At 41.3% G+C, this 22,901-nt stretch overlaps 1 protein-coding gene across 1 annotated transcript in view; it reads right to left on the bottom strand.

Annotated features, from left to right (window-relative positions):
- lrrc4c (leucine rich repeat containing 4C) overlaps positions 1-22,901 on the bottom strand; it is a 651,007-nt gene that overhangs the window by 267,127 nt on the left and 360,979 nt on the right. The window contains exon 3 of the mRNA XM_031900422.1: positions 2,990-3,128. The gene's annotated coding sequence lies outside the window, so the exon portion shown is untranslated. The remainder of the gene's footprint in view (positions 1-2,989; positions 3,129-22,901) is intronic.

The following is a 22,901-nucleotide window of genomic DNA, read 5'->3' on the forward strand; positions in this document are numbered from 1 at the left end:
TTTCCGCATTTCGCCATTGGCGAATTGTTTAGCGAAACTTCCATGGAAATTCGTAGTGGAAAAATTTGTCGGCATAATTATATTTGTCGCGCGACAAAAAGGGCGTGGTCACTAAAAAAAAGGGCGGTGTTGCGTCAAAAGGTGAGGGCGACAAAAAAAATATACACGGGCAAAAAAAAATAGACGCGGGTGACAAAAAAGACGCGGGGGACAAAAAATCGTGTGACAAATGTGTTTCACAAATTTTTCGCTGTTTCGGGAATTTTCGCTCATCCCTATCTGTGGGAGATGGCCTTCCCGTAACTCGGAGCTTTCTGGAAAACGAGTTTCTATGTAATGGATCCCATACCTGTATAGGTCAACTCCACCTTGATACCAGCTAAGGGAAACAACAGAAACGTATATATAGAAATACACATGGAAAAAATGTTCTGTGCACATAAAAAGCTATAACCAAAGGAAAAATATTATATTTAGTTCAATTAGAATTGAACCCAACAGGCCAAATTCTCGATTTAATTCCAAATTTTCTCATAGACAGAACCAAGAGACCGAGCTATTTTGCAGTGACTGTCTCTCTCTATGGTCTCTATGGTTGACATGACCAACCCACCTGTAGTTAATTCATGACATTCTTGACTTGGGCCCAGAACACAAGTATTTTTTTTTTTGCTTTTCTTTGAGAGGCAATTGATACGGAGGCACGAGATACACAGAGTCGTCAGACAAAGCATGTGTCTGCTGGATTCACTCAGTACATTTCTGGGCAGCACAATCTGCCCACGGAGCGCTCTGTCCAGGCTCAATACCCAGAGCATCTGCTCAGCAGCCAATACTACATGCCCTGAAAATAAATCATTGACTGCGCCTACCCACCGGCAAATATGTTGTGAGTATAAAAGAGAAATCAGTCCATATCTCATTAGAGAAACAGCAATCGGGGTCCATTTCATTTTATATAGAAATCCACCCATTACAACTTCTTAGATTAAACTCATAGTCAAGGCAAAGCATTCAATATATACAAAACTGAACAATAGTGATGGGCGAAATGTTTAGCCAGGCATGGATTTGCAGTGAATTTCCGCATTTCGCCATTTGCGAAACGGCTGAAAAAATTTGCAGCGTGTCCAAAAATTGTCACCCGCGTCAAAAGAATTGTTGCCCGGGGAAAAAGAATTGTCACTAGTGATGAGCAAATTTCCGCATTTCGCCATTGGTGAATTGTTTCGCAAAACTTCCATAAAAATTCACACAGAAAAATTTATTGCGCTGTATTTTTGTTGTTGCGCGTCATATTGGGCATGGTAGGGTCTAAATTGGGCGCAGGTGCATCTAAAAAGTGCGTGGTCATGTCAAATTGGGTGTGGGCATGTCAAAACCAGGCGCGGTCGCGGCAACATTGGGCGTGGGCACGTCAAAAAAGCATGGCCGACAAAAAAATAGCCACGGGCAACAAAAAAGACATGGGTGGCAAAAAAAAAAAAATTGCGCGACAAAAGAATTTTTGTCAAAATAATTTTTTTTTGATGTGCAAAAATGTTCACCCTTTCACTAATTTTTTGGCGTTTCGCAAATATTTTGAAAGATTCACAAATTTTTCGGCAAAGTGAAATGGGACAGATTCGCTCATCACTAGTAAGCACACAGAGCAATCGTTTTTGGATGCTGGGGTCAGTAAAACCCATTTAAAAACTGGAAAAATGTAGAAGTGGAAGGCAAAAAGTTTGAAAACTCTAAATAAAATAATGAAGACCGATGGCAAAGTTTCCAGGAATAGGAGATTCTATAACATACTAAAAACTAATGTAAAGGTGAACCCCCCTTTAACAGCAGAAATGCTGTCTACAGACTTCGCCGTTTTTTTGTCTCAAGCTTCTAGTTGGTATTAAGTCTTGAATAATAGTTGAGTTTAAGTAATTGGGTTTGGTTACATTAGCGTGCCCAGAGATACAGAACTTTGTGTCCATTCAATGAAACTAATAGACAAACTGCGGAGTCACAATTCATTTACTGTTCAAAGGGCTTCTAAGCCAATGGCCTGAATCATTCTTGGAAACTGAGTCATCAGGAGGAAGATCTGCGATGCGCACTCATTCTTAGATATAAATGATATTGTTATAAACAATGCCTTCAAAATTGAACTTTGAAGAAGGAGCACATCATTTGCTCTAAACTCTGTCTGCAAAACATTGACATGCAGATGGATACAACTTTATTTAACATTCCGAACTGCATTTTTTGGAGAAAGGTCTTCAGACCATGAGGAACCCAAACTTTATTTGAGTAAATATAATCTGATAGTTTGGAAACTCTTGACCATTCCAATTCTCTTCATTGCTTTTAATGGTCACCAATGGAAAATAATAAAATATCGACATTCAGATGGATACAACTTTATTTACCATTCCGAGCTGCATTTTTTGGAGAAAGGTCTTAAGACCATTAGGAACCCGAACTTTATTTGAGTAAATATAATCTGATAGTTTGGAAACTGTTGACTATTCCAATTCCCTCCATTGCTTTCAATGGTCACCAATGGAAAATAATAAAATATTGACATTCAGATGGATACAACTTTATTTAACATTCCGAACTGCATTTTTTGGAGAAAGGTCTTCAGACCATTAGGAACCCAAACTTTATTTGGGTAAATATAATCTGATAGTTTGGAAACTCTTGACCATGGACATGTGATGGAGTATGAAGACAAATGCAAAGTTTGTACTCACAGCCAATACAATTGATCCAATGATTGCAGCCCAAAAATGGGACCTACCATGAGTTACGTGACCACTGTCCTTCTCATTAATTTTCACTGCCTCCGGTAAAAAGAAACAAATTCATCTACAAATACAAATCTCTCAATAATTCTCAAAGTTCTGTGAAAATCCAGTTAAATCATAGAATATATTATGTGCCTAAATCCCAGAGCTGTTTACACAATGCCGCTATTTGTAATAGTAGTAAAACCATAGTTGTTTCTTACCTCCCTTTGAAGTGCTTCACAGGAGGACCCTCCCATTGGTCACACTCGTTCCCATGATTCCTCCACTCGATATGATGCCATCCTCACAGGGTATTCACGCAGCCATTAAATTCCACATTGGATTTCCATAGGAAGATACCTGTTAAGCACAAGGGATACTATGGTTGTTAATGGGAAACAATTCGAAACAATTTCGGAAAAGACAGTTTCTGGGGGCGGGGGTCCAACATTCTCCCTAAAATGCACAGATTTTTCTCACAATATACAGTATAACACGAGAAATAATAAAATAACATTTTATATGTTATTAACATTGACGTAAACAGAGGCCCATGAACCCTTCTAAAAAATTGGGATGGGGCCCTAGATTTTTCCATCTCCAAATATCTGTTCTTTGCATCAGCGCCAATTTTTTTAATCCTACACCCTCTATCCAGACAAAAATCCTCAACTTCTCCATGTGGAATAGTCAGCTGACCTCTTCAAAACTCCAAAGCAAGTGTCTGACACTCTCAGGAGAGCATTCAATTCATTTGTCGCTCAGCTGGTTGTAGTTTTGGACTAGGATTTCCATTCTGATTTCTACACTTGACTGATTCATAATAACTTGATTTCAAGTGGATCTTAAATACAACAGATAATGGAAAATACATGAAGGCCAAGTGGCACTTTTTTAAAGTCAGTGGTAATTTTTCCATGATTGTCAAGGACAGTGACAGGACAAGGCCTGCTTCAAAGGAATCTGCTTTACTCTGCTTGTCCTGCACTGGTTGGCCACACTTCGGTATTTCTCTTCCTGTTCTCTTTAGTGGAGTCCCTGATTGTTCTACTAGCTATCCTAAGTCTGACTCTGACTCTTAAAGGTGGCCATACTCTTTAAGGTCCGTTCATTTAGCATAGTCATCAAACAAGTGGATCCTTCTCCCAACGTGTCCACCTTAAATTACAAGGACAGGTATAGGAGCCGTTGTAGTGAGGACCACATCAATGAGATGATGCGGTCCACGATTCCTGGCTAATTTTCAACCAGATATTGGTTTGTCAGGGGTCCCCATACAAAGAGTTTAGAGTAAGATATAATGAAAGTTATCCCTTAAGGTGGCCATACACCTTCAGATCCACTCACTTGGTGATGTCGCCAAGCAAGAAGATCTTCTCCCGATATCCCCCACCTGCCTGATTGATATCTTGCCGATTTCAGGCCAGATATCGGTCGGGCAGGCCCATCGTTAGTGCCCCTACATGGGCCAATTAGCTGCCAAATCTGTCTAAGGGACCGATATCGGCAACCTGTGTATGGCCACCTTTACTCATCCTAGTCCTTGATCACAGCATCCCTTCTCCCTGACTGTGTACTGCTGATATTATGGTTCTTCTTTCCTCTACAGACCCAGCTTAAGCTAGATCTAAACCAAAAAGTAAGTTAAGACCTAAATTCTCCCCTAAGCTCATGTGAGACATAATGCTCCTCATACTTTGTTTCCATAGGGTGTAAGAAAAAACATGGTAGAGACCTCTTCAAACCCTGGAAAAACAGTCTGCTTTCAGAATTTGTAGCCTTCTCCCTGACTATGTACTGCTGATATTATGGTTCTTCCTTCCTCTAATAAGGCCGTGATTGATTTAGATTCTCAGCACCATCCAAAGAAGTCTAAACTACCTAGCCCACCACCTCTTTAATAGACTGAACTTTGATTACCTTCTTCTCCCAACACCTCTACAGACCCAGCTTAAGCTAGATCTAAACCAAAAAGTAAGTTAAGACCTAAATTCTCCCCTAAGCTCATGTGAGACATAATGCTCCTCATACTTTGTTTCCATACGGTGTAAGAAAAAATATGGTAGAGACCTCTTCAAACCCTGGAAACACAGTCTGCCTACAGACTTCGTTGAAAGAAAAGCATGGATAGACAATCTATATGTAGTATTTGATGGTTTAAAATTATAAAATCATGTCTGAAACTATAATGCTGGATTCACACACTACTGGAAAAGGTTTAGACTTTTGGCACTGGATTGTGCTTTTTGGACCTGGCATTGAATTAAAACAACTGTAATCACCTCTCACAGGCAATTCAGCTCTCAGTATTGGCAACCCAAACCATGTAAAGTCTTTCCACTTTCAATATTACGGAGATGAAACCAACGGCTTGTTAGACGTGGTGCAAAAAGCCAAGCGGATCAAGTTAAGCGGAACCAAAAAAATGTCCCTATGGATTTGATAACCGACTCTAAAATATAAATACTACTACTATAAATTCAATGCAATTAAGCTTATTCTTTACTTTTTTGTTCACTCTTACCTTTTTAAAACTGATCTTGTAGTTACCTTTACTATACTACAGATAACAGTGTTTTTTATTAAGCTGTACACCCAAGCTCTCATATAAATCACAATGGACATCTATTTTCTGACCTTTCGGCTACTGTTAACTACGGTTCCCAGGATAATAAAGTGTAAAAGTTGGAGTTGACCATGGAAAAAAATACTTCAAACTTTACCGTCTATTGAAAAATGGAAATAATAGAAGTGTATCTAAAAGTGATGTTACAATGGATAACCTTCCAGCAGAAGGTAATGGACTGCTAACACCAAACAATGAAAGAAGAATTATGGAAATAAAGTGACAATTTTATGTATATGTTTACTATAATATGTTTGTAATGTTCAATGGGTTCAAGTCTGCTCTTCTATCTATAACAGATGCTTTTGGCCTCCGGTCTAGGGTTGCCACCTGTCCAGTTTTGACCTGAACAGACTGGTTTTCAGTAGGGCTGTTGGGGTCAAAACTGCTTGCCCCATTTTCCCAATTTGGAAAATTCTCAAAGACTGAAGCGACGATTGGCCAATTGCCACACCATAGCCCCGTCCCCGTGACGTCACACCCCTGCCTGGTCCAGGTCAGGAGAGTTGGCAACCCCACTCGGGTCTGTGGTCTTCAGCTACTTAAGTGCTACCTTCTGGGGCAAGCTTCAGATCAAAGTATAGTCAAACAGACCGGGTCAGAACCAAAGAGGCAGTGAACATTCCAACATCAACACCTGGAGGCCAAAACTAGGGACAAGATCAAGACGAGGCAGGAATGAGGAATCAGAACCTAGGTGTGAGGAGTTAGAACAGGTCTAGAACTGGATATAGGAACAAGGGGCAATCACTTGTCTTGTTTTGTGTTTGTTCTTACCCCAAATGCATTGACATCAGTGGGTCTTTTTTTCTCCTGTTTTTTGTGGAAAAAACACAACCTTTTCCAGTAACCCAAGAAAACACAAGGCAAAATTCTAGCTCAGTTCTGCGAAAATGTTTTTGAAAATGAATTGAATTTCATTTAGGGATGCACCAAATCCCAGATTCAGTTCGGGACTAGGCCAAAATTTCGCCTTTTTCATCAGGATTCGGATTCGGCCAAATTCACACTCCTGGCCGAATCTTTCACGAAGGATTTAGGGTTCACACAAATTCCAAAATAGTGGATTTGACACATCAACAAAGAGAACGTTTCCTACAGGGAACGTTAAGGGTCACGTCACCAAATCGTTCTGTCCAGTCTCTCTCTTCTGGTGCATTTAATGGAATGAGATGTTTGAGTTCTACCTTTGTCTGTGTATAACGCAAATTCTCTCTCCAGGGGGACATTTACTGCACTCTACTATCAGCTCTACGCTAATGCTGTCAAAATGATGGTTGTTGCTATCTACGTTTTAGATATTGCCTATTAATTATAGTGTTTTCATGTACATTTAGAGCTAAGCGTGTCGGACTGGATTCTAAGAACCAGCACAATGCAGGAGCTGTGAGTGCTCCTACTCTCTAAAGCCTTCACATTTTTTTAAATCTGGTCTGTCTGATGGAAATATTTAGATAATAATAAGTCATTCAGTTCCTGTTGCAAGATACCCTTTACATTTATAAAAGTGCTTCTTGCCAAATGGAGATATATTTATTTCTTGCACTCTCTTGGTTCTTCAACTGTCCACTCAAGGTCAGATTTGGTCAGGTGTTTCAACCATACTTATCATCTGGGAGTGTCTGGCCAATCACTCCTCCTTCAGGACCAAAAATCCTTTTGTCCTGGTAGACTGCAAGATTATTGAACCTGATGGAGCCTCAAAAATAAATGATATCCTCCCCTCCCTCCCAGCAGCCGATCAGCAGAACAATGGGAAGGGAGCAAGATAGCAGCTCCCAGTAGGTATCAGAATAGCACTCAATAGTAAGAAATCCAAGTCCGGCTTGGGACTCCTCCAGTTACATGGGAGTAGGAGAAACAATAGGTTAGCTGAAAGCAGTTCTAATGTGTAGCGCCGGCTGAAAGCTCAGACTCAGGCACACTTTACTGCTGCGCTGCAAGTTAGAGTGATATCTACCCCCCTCACCCCCAGCAGCCGATCAGTAGAACAATAGGAAGGGAGCAAGATAGCAGCTCCCAGTAGGTATCAGAATAGCACTCAATAGTAAGAAATCCAAGTCTGGTTTGGGACTCCTCCAGTTACATGGGAGTAGGAGAAACAATAGGTTAGCTGAAAGCAGTTCTAATGTGTAGCGCCGGCTCCTTCTGAAAGCTCAGACTCAGGCACACTTTACTGCTGCTCTGCAAGTTGGAGTGATATCCCGCCCCCCCTCACCCCCAGCAGCCGATCAGCAGAACAATGGGAAGGGAGCAAGATAGCAGCTCCCAGTAGGTATCAGAATAGCACTCAATAGTAAGAAATCCAAGTCCGGCTTGGGACTCCTCCAGTTACATGGGAGTAGGAGAAACAATAGGTTAGCTGAAAGCTGTTCTAATGTGTAGTGCTGGCTCCTTATGAAAGCTCAGACTCAGGCACACTTTACTGCTGCGCTGCAAGTTGGAGTGATATCCCCCCCCCAGGAGCCGATCAGCAGAACAATGGGAAAGGAGCAAGATAGCAGCTCCCAGTAGGTATCAGAATAGCACTCAATAGTAAGAAATCCAAGTCCGGCTTGGGACTCCTCCAGTTACATGGGAGTAGGAGAAACAATAGGTTAGCTGAAAGCAGGTCTAATGGGTAGCGCTGGCTGAAAGCTCAGACTCAGGCACAATGCACTGAGATGGCGCCTACACTCCAAAAAACACATTTTGGGTTAAGGTTTTATCTAGAATCTTTTGAGTTACAAAATAATATCCCGACGGCAGCAGAGTTAGACTATGTGCATTGCACAGGACAGACTTGTAAGTAATGTGTTAATTCCTGCTGGAATAACAGTGATATATCTGCAGAGCCCAGAGCCTGTGCCTTTCCTCCCAGGGAGCCCTCTCCAGTCTGAATCCTTTCAAGCTGCCTCACACTTGTAGATCAGACATCGGGGCCCAAGGGAACCAGGACAAGCGCAGGAGGGAATGTGCCACCGTGTCTCAAAACCTACACGGAAAGCTTCATATTTCTCAAAGCAAATAAAATCATGGTGCCGAAAAAAAAAAAAAAGATACTCTATGAATGTCAGAGCTAAGCCTCAGGCATTTAGTTCACATTCAAGAAAATGTTAAGTACCCATAGTTCCATTAAAAGAAAGGGTTAACATAACATTAACAACATAACATTGAAACAGTGGAGTTGCTAAAAGCAAGAGGCGGCTCTATAATGTACTTCTCACATCTTGACCTTCATGTGATTATAAAGAGAGATAATGTGCTCTGTATAAACGAGCCACCCCCTTTTCCCCATGTCTCAGGTTTAAAAACAAGGAGGAGTTCATTTCAAGTACACGCTGCCCCCCAGCAACCCAATAAATAGTGAGTGTCTGTGGCACCTTACAGCCCCCCTGGCATTCCCAGTACCCAGAGGCACAAACAGCCCCCCAGCCCAATAAATAGTGACTGTCTGTGGCACCTTACAGCCCCCTGGCATTCCCAGTACCCAGAGGCACAAACAGCCCCCCCCAGACCAATAAATAGTGACTGTCTGTGGCACCTTACAGCCCCCCTGGCATTCCCAGTACCCAGAGGCACAAACAGCCCCCCCAGCCCAATAAATAGTGACTGTCTGTGGCACCTTACAGCCCCCCTGGCATTCCCAGTACCCAGAGGCACAAACAGCCCCCCCCCCCCAGCCCAATAAATAGTGACTGTCTGTGGCACCTTACAGCCCCCTGGCATTCCCAGTACCCAGAGGCACAAACAGCCCCCCCCAGACCAATAAATAGTGACTGTCTGTGGCACCTTACAGCCCCCCTGGCATTCCCAGTACCCAGAGGCACAAACAGCCCCCCCAGCCCAATAAATAGTGACTGTCTGTGGCACCTTACAGCCCCCCTGGCATTCCCAGTACCCAGAGGCACAAACAGCCCCCCCAGCCCAATAAATAGTGACTGTCTGTGGCACCTTACAGCCCCCCTGGCATTCCCAGTACCCAGAGGCACAAACAGCCCCCCCAGCCCAATAAATAGTGACTGTCTGTGGCACCTTACAGCCCCCCTGGCATTCCCAGTACCCAGAGGCACAAACAGCCCCCCCTGCCGAATAAACAGTGACTGTCTGTGGCACCTTACAGCCCCCCTGGCATTCCCAGTACCCAGAGGCACAAACAGCCCCCCTACCCCAATAAATAGTGACTGTCTGTGGCACCTTACAGCCCCCCTGGCATTCCCAGTACCCAGAGGCACAAACAGCCCCCCCAGCCCAATAAATAGTGAGTGTCTGTGGCACCTTACAGCCCCCCTGGCATTCCCAGTACCCAGAGGCACAAACAGCCCCCCAGCCCAATAAATAGTGACTGTCTGTGGCACCTTACAGCCCCCCTGGCATTCCCAGTACCCAGAGGCACAAACAGCCCCCCCCCCAGCCCAATAAATAGTGACTGTCTGTGGCACCTTACAGCCCCCCTGGCATTCCCAGTACCCAGAGGCACAAACAGCCCCCCCAGCCCAATAAATAGTGACTGTCTGTGGCACCTTACAGCCCCCCTGGCATTCCCAGTACCCAGAGGCACAAACAGCCCCCCCCAGCCCAATTAAAGTTTGTCTCAGAAAAATTAGTTGCGTGCTAAAATATTTTGTTGCACGTCTAATTGGACACGATCGCGTCAAGATTGGGCAGGGTCACGTCAAATCGATTGCAGCCGTGTCGAAAAAGGCCGTGGTCGCGTAAAAAGAATCTGCGGGCGACAAAAAAAAATTGTGCGACGAATGCGTTTTGTGCATTTTCCATCTTCTTGAATTTTGCAAAGTTTAGTGAATTTTATTTTATTTACTTATTTTTTATGGCAAAGCAAATGGGACAGATTCGCTCAACAGACTTGGATTTGCTGCCAAATTCCGCATTTTGCCATTGGCAAATTTTTCATGAAACTAGGAAAAAAAAACTAGGCATGACAAAAATTCACAGAGTAAGGAAAAAGTTGCAGTACCATCAAAAAAGTCAGCAGCAGTGTCAAAAAAGTTGCTCACTAGTGATGAGCAATTTTTTCGCCAGGCACGGTTGCATCAAAAAAAGCACGGGCGACAAAAAATAGACAACAAATTTGAATTTTTTGCTGAATTCTTTACTGAAACTTCTGTTTCCAAAAAGATGCGGGCGATAAAATAACTGCGCAACAAATGCGTTTTGTGAATTTTCTGCCATTTCGCGCATTTTCTTGCTGTTTTGTGAATTTTATGGCGAAGCAAAATGGGACAAATGCACAGGCTTGGATTCGCTGCCAAATTCCTCATTTCGCCATTTGCAAATTTTTAATGAAACTGGGAAAAAAGACAAAAATTCAAAGAGTAAGGAAAAAGTACCATCAAAAAAGTCAGCAGCAGCGTCAAAAAAGTTGCTCACTAGTGATGAGCAAATTTTTTCGCCAGGCATGGATTCACAGTGAATTGTTTCCCGAAATTTCTGTGAAAATTCACAGCAGGAAAATTCGTTGCGCATTATTTTTTTGTCCCGCGTCAAATTAGGTAGGGTCGCATCAAAAAAGCACAGGTGACATAAAATAGACGCGGGCGACAAAAAATACACAACAAATTCGAATTTTTCGCTGAATTGTTTCCCGAAACTTCTGTGAAAATTCACAGCGGGAAAATTCGTTGCACAGAATTTTTTTGTCCCTTGTCAAATTAGGCATGGTCTTGTGAAAAAAGGCGCGGTCGCATCAAAAAAAGCGCGGGCGACAAAAAATAGACAACAAATTTGAATTTTTTGCTGAATTCTTTAGTGAAACTTATGTTTCCAAAAAGATGTGGGCGATAAAATAACTGCGCGACAAATGTGTTTTGTGAATTTTCTGCCATTTCGCGCATTTTCTTGCTGTTTCGTGAATTTTATGGCGAAGCAAAATGGGACAAATGCACAGGCTTGGATTCGCTGCCAAATTCCGCATTTCGCCATTTGCAAATTTTTAATGAAACTGGGAAAAAAGACAAAAATTCGAAGAGTAAGGAAAAAGTACCATAAAAAAAGTTTCCCGAAACTTCTGTGAAAATTCACAGTGGGAAAATTCGTTGCACAGAATTTTTTTGTCCCGCGTCAAATTTGGTGCGGTTGCATCAAAAAAGCACGGGTGACAAAAAATAGACGCGGGCGACAAAAAATACACAACAAATTCAAATTTTTCATTGAATTGTTTCCCGAAACTTCTGTGAAAATTCACAGCGGGAAAATTTGTTGCACAGAATTTTTTCGTCCCGCGTCAAATTAGGCACGGTCGTGTCAAAAAGGCGTGCTTGCATCAAAAAAGCGTGGGCGAAAAAAATAGACAACTTATTAAAAAATTTTGTCGTTTCACGACAGATTCGCTCATCACTATTGCTCACGTCAAAAACGTCCCAAACCTTCGCCATTTTGTTCATTTTTTAGCAGTTTCGAAAAACATTTTGGCAAAGCAAAATGGGACAGATTCACTTTAAACTAAACACAAGAGAAGCGGAACAAGACGCGTAGTCAGAGCTACTATCAAAGTGATATCCAACCACACAATTTTCCCAAGTTAATTGAATAGTGTACTCCATGTTCTTCATTAAATTTGGCCTTATCTGTACCAAGAATTCCTTCCGGGCTTATGGTCATTATTCCTCCTCTTTTGGAATGACTGTGCCACCAAGATAAATGCCCCCCGCTGGATGCTTATCTATGGCAATTTGGTTTAACGGGGGATGTTTACTGGATATATTGATGACTAAATGCCGTGCAATAAACCCAGTGCTGAGGAATACAACATTTCTTTTAAATATATATTAGACCACGGGGAAAGAGAAGCTTCTTTTTTATGGGGAAATCACACACACACAGCAAATGTAAACTTTCCAGCCGAAATTATATGAAATATATCTATGTGCAGAGACAAACAGTGTGAGTAATGTGAGCTACAATGCCGGCTGTATATTGGGAACAAGGAGAACACATGTCTATGCATATTAAAACTTTCCCTTTGACCGAAGAGCCACATATTTTGTGTAACCTACGTCTCCCCTTTAGTTCCAACCGAAGTAAAATAGCCTATTAGCACAATCGTTAAGTGGACAACTTTCATTAGGGCTGGAACAATTCCATTAATAAACACAGAGCATAAATAACGGATTTCTATACAGGATATGTTTGCTGAGAATCCTTGAATATATGCAATGGGGGTTATTGATAATATCGATGCTCTTCACCTCTTGTATCGGTTACTGATTGCTTTATATGTTACTCTGTATGTCCAATGTATGTAACCCACTTATTGTACAGCGCTGCGGGATATGTTGGCGCTTTATAAATAAATGTTAGTAATAATAATAATAATAATAATAAATGGTACCCACCAGGGATATAGTCATTGGCTATAACAGAAGAGCTTACAATCTAAATGATACCCACCAAGGATATTGTCATTGGCTATGACAGAAGAGCTCACAATCTAAATGATACCCACCAAGGATATTGTCATTGGCTATGACAGAAGAGCTCACAATCTAAATGATGCCCACCAAGGATATTGTCACTGGCTATGACAGAAGAGCTTACAATCTAAATGATACCCACCAAGGATATTGTCATTGGTTATGACAGAAGAGCTTACAATCTAAATGATACCCACCAAGGATATTGTCATTGGCTATGACAGAAGAGCTTACAATCTAAATGATACCCACCAAGGATATTCATTGGCTATTACAGAAGAGCTTACAATCTAAATGATACCCACCAAGGATATTGTCATTGGCTATAACAGAAGAGCTTACAATCTAAATGATACCCACCAAGGATATTGTCATTGGCTATAACAGAAGAGCTTACAATCTAAATGATACCCACCAAGGATATTGTCATTGGCTATAACAGAAGAGCTTACAATCTAAATGATACCCACCAAGGATATTGTCATTGGCTATAACAGAAGAGCTTACAATCTAAATGATACCCACCAAGGAAATTGTCATTGGCTATAACAGAAGAGCTTACAATCTAAATGATACCCACCAAGGATATTGTCATTGGCTATAACAGAAGAGCTTACAATCTAAATGATACCCACCAAGGATATTGTCATTGGCTATGACAGAAGAGCTTACAATCTAAATGATACCCACCAAGGATATTCATTGGCTATTACAGAAGAGCTTACAATCTAAATGATACCCACCAAGGATATTGTCATTGGCTATAACAGAGGAGCTTACAATCTAAATGATACCCACCAAGGATATTCATTGGCTATTACAGAAGAGCTTACAATCTAAATGATACCTACCAAGGATATTGTCATTGGCTATAACAGAAGTGCTTACAATCTAAATGATACACACCAAGGATATTGTCATTGGCTATAACAGAAGTGCTTACAATCTAAATGATACACACCAAGGATATTGTCATTGGCTATAACAGAAGAGCTCACAATCTAAATGATACCCACCAAGGATATTGTCATTGGCTATAACAGAAGAGCTTACAATCTAAATGATACACACCAAGAGCATCGATATTATCAATAACCCCCATTGCATATATTCAAGGATTCTCAGCAAACATATTCTGTATAGAAATCCGTTAAAATAAAATTGGCGAAACGGCAAGAAAATTCGCGAAACGGAGAAAACTTTGCGAAACACATTTGTTGTGCGTTTTTTTTGTCGCCCGCGTCTATTTTTTGTCACCCTCATCTATTTTTTGTCGCCCACGTCTATTTTTTGTCACCCACATCTATTTTTTGTCGCCCGCGTCTATTTTTTGTCACCCTCATCTATTTTTTGTCTCCCACGTCTATTTTTTGTCACCCACATCTATTTTTTGTTACTCGCGTCTATTTTTTGTCACCCTCATCTATTTTTTGTCGCCCGCGTCTATTTTTTGTCACCCTCATCTGTTTTTTGTCACCCATGTCTATTTTTTGTCGCCCACGTCTATTTTTTGTCACCCGCATCTATTTTTTGTCGCACACGCCTATTTTTTTGTCACCCACACTTTTTTTATACTCGACCGTGCCCATTTTGGACGCGCCTGCGCCTTATTCTGTCGTGACCGTGCCCAATTTGAGAGACAAATTTTGCCAAATTTTCACAGAAGTTTCACGAAACAATTCGCCAATGGCGAAATGTGGAAATTCACTGTGAATCCATGCCTGGTGAAAAAATGTGCTCATCACTAATACAGTAAATATGTGGCTACGTGGCTTATGCAGAGAAGCAGCCGGGATAAACCATGATCTCAGCCATCACAAAGTTCAATATTCCATTGATTACCCAGGGGCCCTTTTGGATGACAATGTAGCGTCCTTATGGTTCAAAAGGTGTTAACTCGCCACTTTACCCCCCACTCAACTGTCAAAACATCAGCAAACTGGGGAATGTAATGTGTCACAATGACAAATTGCTATGGAGGAAGCATCGTACAATAAACAGCGACAAAAGTGCCCATTTTGTGCAGTGAATTATAGCCTGACAGAGACTCATCATCGGGGGTAAATCAGCATTTGGTTAAGAAAGTGTTTGGCAATCTTAATGTAATATTTAGGTTTTCCTTTTGCGACAGAGTCAATTAAAAGGGACAATATATATCTATGTACATCATTATTCACCATGAGCTATATTAATAGATCGGAATATTATTTTAATTAAAAAAAAAATTATTGGTAGTTTTTTCCCTTTATAGCTTCCTCTCATCCTCAGCAGAAATGATTGTGCTTGAATGGAGATAACGAGCTCTGTGTAAACAACCCTCTTCTCCTAGTTCAGAATACGATTCATTTACAAATTCATGCTAAAACTAGGGGGCCGATTTACTAATCCACGAACGGATGGAAAGCGTCCGAATGCGTTTTTTTTCGTAATGATTGGTATTTTGTGAATGTTTTCGTCGCCGTCGCGGCTTTTTCATAAATTGTCGCGACTTTTTCATAGCCGTTGCGACTTGTGCGAATTGTTGCTAATTTTTCGTAGCCGTCGCGAAAAAAATCGGAAAGGTTTGCACGCCGTTTACTATCGCTCAATACGAAAAGGTTCGCGCAAGTCGTAACGGCTATGAAAAAGTCGCGACAATTCACGGAAGTCGTAACGGCTACAAAAAAGTTGCAGCAAAAAAAATCACAAAAAATACGAAAAAGTCACAAAATGTTCGTTTCCAATCCGATTTTTTCCCATTCGGGATTCGGATTCGTGGATTAGTAAATCTGCCCCAAAGTATGCAAATGTGTTGCAATACATTTATTTCCAACATTGCAACATTTCTGACTTGACTGCAACTTTTTCTTCTTTTTTTCGCGTCAAATGTTTGTGGGCGAACAAAAAAATTCACCAATGGCGAAACGCGGAATTTCGTAGTGAATCCATGCCTGATATTATGGCTCTGGAATTTTTTGGCTCTTCCTTCCCTGACTTCTAAAATTCCTGTGATATAAAAACACCTGTATCAAAGGGCCCTATGATAATAGTAATGAGCGAATCGGTCCCGTTTCGCTTCGCCGTAAAATTTGCGCACAGACAGGAAAATTTGCAAAACGACAGGAAAATTCACAAAACGCTAGTGTCAAAATAGGCGCGGTCATGGCAAAAAAAAAACACGGGTGAAAAGGAAATGACCCGGGTGTCAAACAAAAGACGCAGCGACAAAATAAAGCGAGCAACAAAAAAAAATTTTGTGAAAAAATTTGCCGATGGCAAAATGCGGAAATTCGCTGTGAATCCATGCATGGCGAAAAAATTCACTCACCACTATTAAAGAATATCAGTGAGCGAATCTGTCCCGTTTCACTTTGCTGTAAAATTTGCGAAACGACCAGAAAATTTGCAAAACAGTGAAAAATCCGTGAAACGTGTTGGTCGCGTTATTTTTTTGTCGCCAGTGTCTTATTTTGTGCCGGTCGGATTTTTTTTTTGTCACCCACGGGTTTTTTGCCGCCTGCGTATTATTTTTTTTTTATGTCACCGCTCCTAATTTTACACGACAATTTTTTTGTCGCCCAACGTCCTCACCGAATTTTCACAGAAGTTTTGTGAACCAATTCGCCAATGGCGAAATGCGGAAATTCATGCTTGGTAAAAAACTTTGCTCCTCCCTATTAAAGAAGTGAATGTTTATCAAAATGTGTATTAAATACGTTTTCCTACCTACATCCCCTAAACTGACTCATCTCCGCCATTTAATTCTATGCTTGACAGACCCCGATATCCATATTATTCTGTTACTGACAGAATCTGGAAAGCACAGACCCCCATACCCATATTATTCTGTTACTGACAGAATCTGGAAAGCACAGACCCCCAATATCCATATTATTCTGTTACTGACAGAATCTGAAAAGCACAGACCCCCATATCCATATTATTCTGTTACTGACAGAATCTGGAAAGCACAGACCCCCATATCCATATTATTCTGTTACTGACAGAATCTGGAAAGCACTGACCCCCCCCATATCCATATTATTCTTTTACTGACAGAATCTAGAAAGCACAGACCCCCATATCCATATTATTCTGTTACTGACAGAATCTGGAAAGCACAGACCCCGATATCCATATTATTCTTTTCCTGACAGAATCTGGAAAGCACAGACCCCCCATACCCATATTATTCTTTTACAGACAGAATCTGGAAAGCACAGACCCCTATACCCATATTATTCTTTTCCTGACAGAATCTGGAAAGCACAGACCCCCATATCGATATTATTCTGTTACTGACAGAATCTGGAAAGCACAGACCCCCATATCCATATTATTCTTTTACTGACAGAATCTGGAAAGCACAGACCCCCATATCCATATTATTCTTTTACTGACAGAATCTGGAAAGCACAGACCCCCATATCCATATTATTCTGTTACTGACAGAATCTGGAAAGCACAGACCCCCATATCCATTTTATTCTGTTACTGACAGAATCTGGAAAGCACTGACCCCCCATATCCATATTATTCTGTTACTGACAGAATCTAGAAAGCACAGACCCCCATACCGATATTATTCTGTTACTGACAGAATCTGGAAAGCACAGACCCCCATATCCATATTATTCTGTTACTGACAGAATCTGGAAAGCACTGACCCCCCATATCCATATTATTCTTTTACAGACAGAATCTGGAAAGCACAGACCCCTATACCCATATTATTCTTTTCCTGACAGAATCTGGAAAGCACAGACCCCCATACCCATATTATTCTGTTACTGACAGAATCTGGAAAGCACAGACCCCCATATCCATATTATTCTTTTACTGACAGAATCTGGAAAGCACAGACCCCCATATCCATATTATTCTTTTACTGACAGAATCTGGAAAGCACAGACCCCCATATCCATATTATTCTGTTACTGACAGAATCTGGAAAGCACAGACCCCCATATCCATTTTATTCTGTTACTGACAGAATCTGGAAAGCACTGACCCCCCATATCCATATTATTCTGTTACTGACAGAATCTAGAAAGCACAGACCCCCATACCGATATTATTCTGTTACTGACAGAATCTGGAAAGCACAGACCCCCATATCCATATTATTCTGTTACTGACAGAATCTGGAAAGCACTGACCCCCCATATCCATATTATTCTTTTACTGACAGAATCTAGAAAGCACAGACCCCCATATCCATATTATTCTGTTACTGACAGAATCTGGAAAGCACAGACCCCCATACCCATATTATTCTTTTACTGACGGAATCAGGAAAGCACAGACCCCCATATCCATATTATTCTGTTACTGACAGAATCTGGAAAGTACAGACCCCCATATCCATATTATTCTTTTACTGACAGAATGAGGAAAGCAAAGACCCCCATATCCATATTATTCTGTTACTGACAGAATCTGGAAAGCACAGACCCCCATATCCATATTATTCTGTTACTGACAGAATCTGGAAAGCACAGACCCCCCATATCAATATTAATCTTTTACTGACAGAATCTGGAAAGCACAGACCCCCATATCCATATTATTCTGTTACTGACAGAATCTGGAAAGCACAGACCCCCATACCCATATTATTCTTTTACTGACGGAATCTGGAAAGCACAGACCCCCCATATCCATATTATTCTGTTACTGACAGAATCTGGAAAGCACTGACCCCCCATATCCATATTATTCTTTTACTGACAGAATCTAGAAAGCACAGACCCCCATATCCATATTATTCTGTTACTGACAGAATCTGGAAAGCACAGACCCCCATACCCATATTATTCTTTTACTGACGGAATCAGGAAAGCACAGACCCCCATATCCATATTATTCTGTTACTGACAGAATCTGGAAAGTACAGACCCCCATATCCATATTATTCTTTTACTGACAGAATGAGGAAAGCAAAGACCCCCATATCCATATTATTCTGTTACTGACAGAATCTGGAAAGCACAGACCCCCATATCCATATTATTCTGTTACTGACAGAATCTGGAAAGCACAGACCCCCCATATCAATATTAATCTTTTACTGACAGAATCTGGAAAGCACAGACCCCCCATATCAATATTAATCTTTTACTGACAGAATCTGGAAAGCACAGACCCCCATATCCATATTATTCTGTTACTGACAGAATCTGGAAAGCACAGACCCCCATATCCATATTATTCTGTTACTGACAGAATCTGGAAAGCACAGACCCCCATATCCATATTATTCTGTTACTGACAGAATCTGGAAAGCACAGACCCCCATACCCATATTATTCTTTTACTGACGGAATCAGGAAAGCACAGACCCCCATATCCATATTATTCTGTTACTGACAGAATCTGGAAAGTACAGACCCCCATATCCATATTATTCTTTTACTGACAGAATGAGGAAAGCAAAGACCCCCATATCCATATTATTCTGTTACTGACAGAATCTGGAAAGCACAGACCCCCATATCCATATTATTCTGTTACTGACAGAATCTGGAAAGCACAGACCCCCCATATCAATATTAATCTTTTACTGACAGAATCTGGAAAGCACAGACCCCCCATATCAATATTAATCTTTTACTGACAGAATCTGGAAAGCACAGACCCCCATATCCATATTATTCTGTTACTGACAGAATCTGGAAAGCACAGACCCCCATATCCATATTATTCTGTTACTGACAGAATCTGGAAAGCACAGACCCCCATATCCATATTATTCTGTTACTGACAGAATCTGGAAAGTACAGACCCCCATATCCATATTATTCTTTTACTGACAGAATGAGGAAAGCACAGACCCCCATATCCATATTATTCTGTTACTGACAGAATCTGGAAAGCACAGACCCCCATATCCATATTATTCTGTTACTGACAGAATCAATCTGAAAAGCACAGACCCCCATATCCATATTATTCTTTTACTGACGGAATCTGAAAAGCACAGACCCCCATATCCATATTATTCTTTTACTGACAGAATCTGGAAAGCACAGACCCCCATATCCATATTATTCTGTTACTGACAGAATCTGGAAAGCACAGACCCCCATATCCATATTATTCTGTTACTGACAGAATCTGGAAAGCACAGACCCCCATATCCATATTATTCTGTTACTGACAGAATCTGGAAAACACAGACCCCCATATCCATATTATTCTGTTACTGACAGAATCTGGAAAGCACAGACCCCCATATCCATATTATTCTTTTACTGACAGAATCTGGAAAGCACAGACCCCATATCCATATTATTCTTTTCCTGACAGAATTTTACACATTGACGTTAAATATTGATTTTTGTCATAATGAAAAAACTCATTTCAACCCCCAATTAGAACGGCTGTTTCTGATGACACATTCCAAGCAGTAGCCAATGTAGTAGTTACATGAAGCCGTTGGGCATTGAACCCTTGTGAGGCTGTTCGGGCCCCCGAGCCCTAGTCTGTAATTCTTGCCCATCTAGATGGAAAGAGCTGTTTGTTTTTGCTGAGTAAAGAACTTAAAATTACAATGCTTCTGAGTTGCAAAATCTAACGCTCAGACATTACTATTTGAGAAGAAAAAAGCCGACCCATAAAGAGTAGTGAGCATTTATTCCCCAGGCAGTCAGCAGAAAATGAACATGTATTGACCACTGAGCGGAATAATAGCTTTGTTGACAATCTAAGAAGTGGTGAGCGCTAAAAGGACTGAGGGGGTGGGCTGGGAAGGGAAGAGGCCAACATGCAGCCCCTTCATTGGCTTCAGTCCCAGTATAGGGAAGCCAAATGTGTTGTTTCATGTTTGCCCAATACACACGGACGTCAATACAGCAAAACATGAAGGACAAAAGCACATTGGTTAGTCCTGCTGGAAATCCGGAAATTATATATTTACATAGATTAGTTTTTTTGTTTTTTTTTTTTAGAAAATCTGATATTAAAAAGTAGCAGTCAAATAAAATAAGTAAAAAAAAAAAAAAGATAAAGAGCAACAAATATAGGAAAAAGTAGATAGACAGATAGATAGATAGACAGACAGACAGACAATAGATATATAGATAGATAGATAGAGATATATGATAGATGATAGATAGATAGATAAATAGATAGATAGATGATAGATAGATGATGGATAGATAGACAGACAGATAGATAGATAGATAGATAGATAGATAGATAGATAGATAGATAGATAGACGATAGATAGATAGATAGATAGATAGATAGATAGATAGATGGATGGATAGATAGATAGATAGAGATATATGATAGATGATAGATAGATAGATGATAGATAGATAGATGATGGATAGATAATCAATAGATAGATAGATAGATAGATAGATAGATAGATAGATAGATAGATAGATAGATAGATAGATAGATAGACAGACAGACGGATGGATGGATAGACAGATAGACAGACAGACAGACGGATGGATGGATAGACAGACAGACGGATAGATAGATAGATAGACAGACAGACAGACAGACAGACAGACAGATAGATAGATAGAGTCCGGCTTGGGACTCCTCCAGTTACATGGGAGTAGGAGAAACAATAGGTTAGCTGAAAGCAGTTCTAATGTGTAGCGCTGGCTGAAAGCTCAGACTCAGGCACAATTTACTGCTGCGCTGCAAGTTGGAGTGATATCCCCCCCCCCTCCCCCCCAGCAGCCGATCAGCAGAACAATGGGAAGGGAGCAAGATAACAGCTCCCAGTAGGTATCAGAATAGCACTCAATAGTAAGAAATCCAAGTCCGGCTTGGGACTCCCCCAGTTACATGGGAGTAGGAGAAACAATAGGTTAGCAGAAAGCAGTTCTAATATGTAGCACTGGCTGAAAGCTGAGACTCAGGCACACTTTACTGCTGCGCTGCAAGTTGGAGTGATATCCCCCCCTCACCCGATCAGCAGAACAATGGGAAGGGAGCAAGATAGCAGCTCCCAGTAGGTATCAGAATAGCACTCAATAGTAAGAAATCCAAGTCCGGCTTGGGACTCCTCCAGTTACATGGGAGTAGGAGAAACAATAGGTTAGCTGAAAGCAGTTCTAATGTGTAGCGCTGGCTCCTTCTGAAAGCTCAGACTCAGGCACACTTTACTGCTGCGCTGCAAGTTGGAGTGATATCCCCCCCCCCTCCCAGCAGCCGATCAGCAGAACAATGGGAAGGGAGCAAGATAGCAGCTCCCAGTAGGTATGAGAATAGCACTCAATAGTAAGAAATCCAAGTCCGGCTTGGGACTCCTCCAGTTACATGGGAGTAGGAGAAACAATAGGTTAGCTGAAAGCAGTTCTAATGTGTAGTGCCGGCTCCTTCTGAAAGCTCAGACTCAGGAACACTTTACACACTTTCTATCATTGTTGCTATATAAGTGGTTTGTGACTTCAAACTGAAACTCTCGGCAATTAAGGAATCGTGTAGGCCTTGCTATGGTTGCGCAATCTCCAATCAGTAGAATGCGCGTAACTCTAATGTGCGTAACTCTAATGCAATGAAGATTTATTGCCATATTGTAATACAGAAATCCCGATGCTGGTGTACATAAAGGTAATGTTTACTTGTAGTGATGGGCGAAATGTTTCGGCAGGCATGGATTCACGGTGAATTTTCGCGTTTCGCCATTGGCGGATTGTTTCGCGAAATGGATAAAAAAATTTGCCGCCGAAAAATTCGCTGTTAGTGATGGCCGAAATGTTTCGCCAGGCATGGATTTGCGGCGAATTTCCGTGTTTCACCATTGGCGGATTGTTTCGCGAAACGGATGAAAAAATTTGGCGCACGTCCAAAAATTGTCGCCCGCGTCAGAATAATAGCCCCGGGCGGCGAAATAATAGCCGCGGATGACAAAAGAATAGCCGCGGACGACAAAAGAATAGCCGCGGGCGACAAAAGAATAGCCGCGGGCGTAAAAAGAATAGCCGGGCGAAAAAATAATAGCTGGGGGCGACAAAAGTATAGCAGCGCGACAAAAGAATAGCTTTGGGCAACAAAAGAATACCCGGGCGACAAAAGAATAGCCGCGGGCGACAAAAGAATAGCCATGGGTGACAAAAGAATAGCCGGGCGACAAAAGAGTAGCCGCGCGAC

Source organism: Xenopus tropicalis, chromosome 4 (genome assembly GCF_000004195.4).
Source record: "Xenopus tropicalis strain Nigerian chromosome 4, UCB_Xtro_10.0, whole genome shotgun sequence".
Lineage (NCBI taxonomy): Eukaryota > Metazoa > Chordata > Amphibia > Anura > Pipidae > Xenopus > Xenopus tropicalis.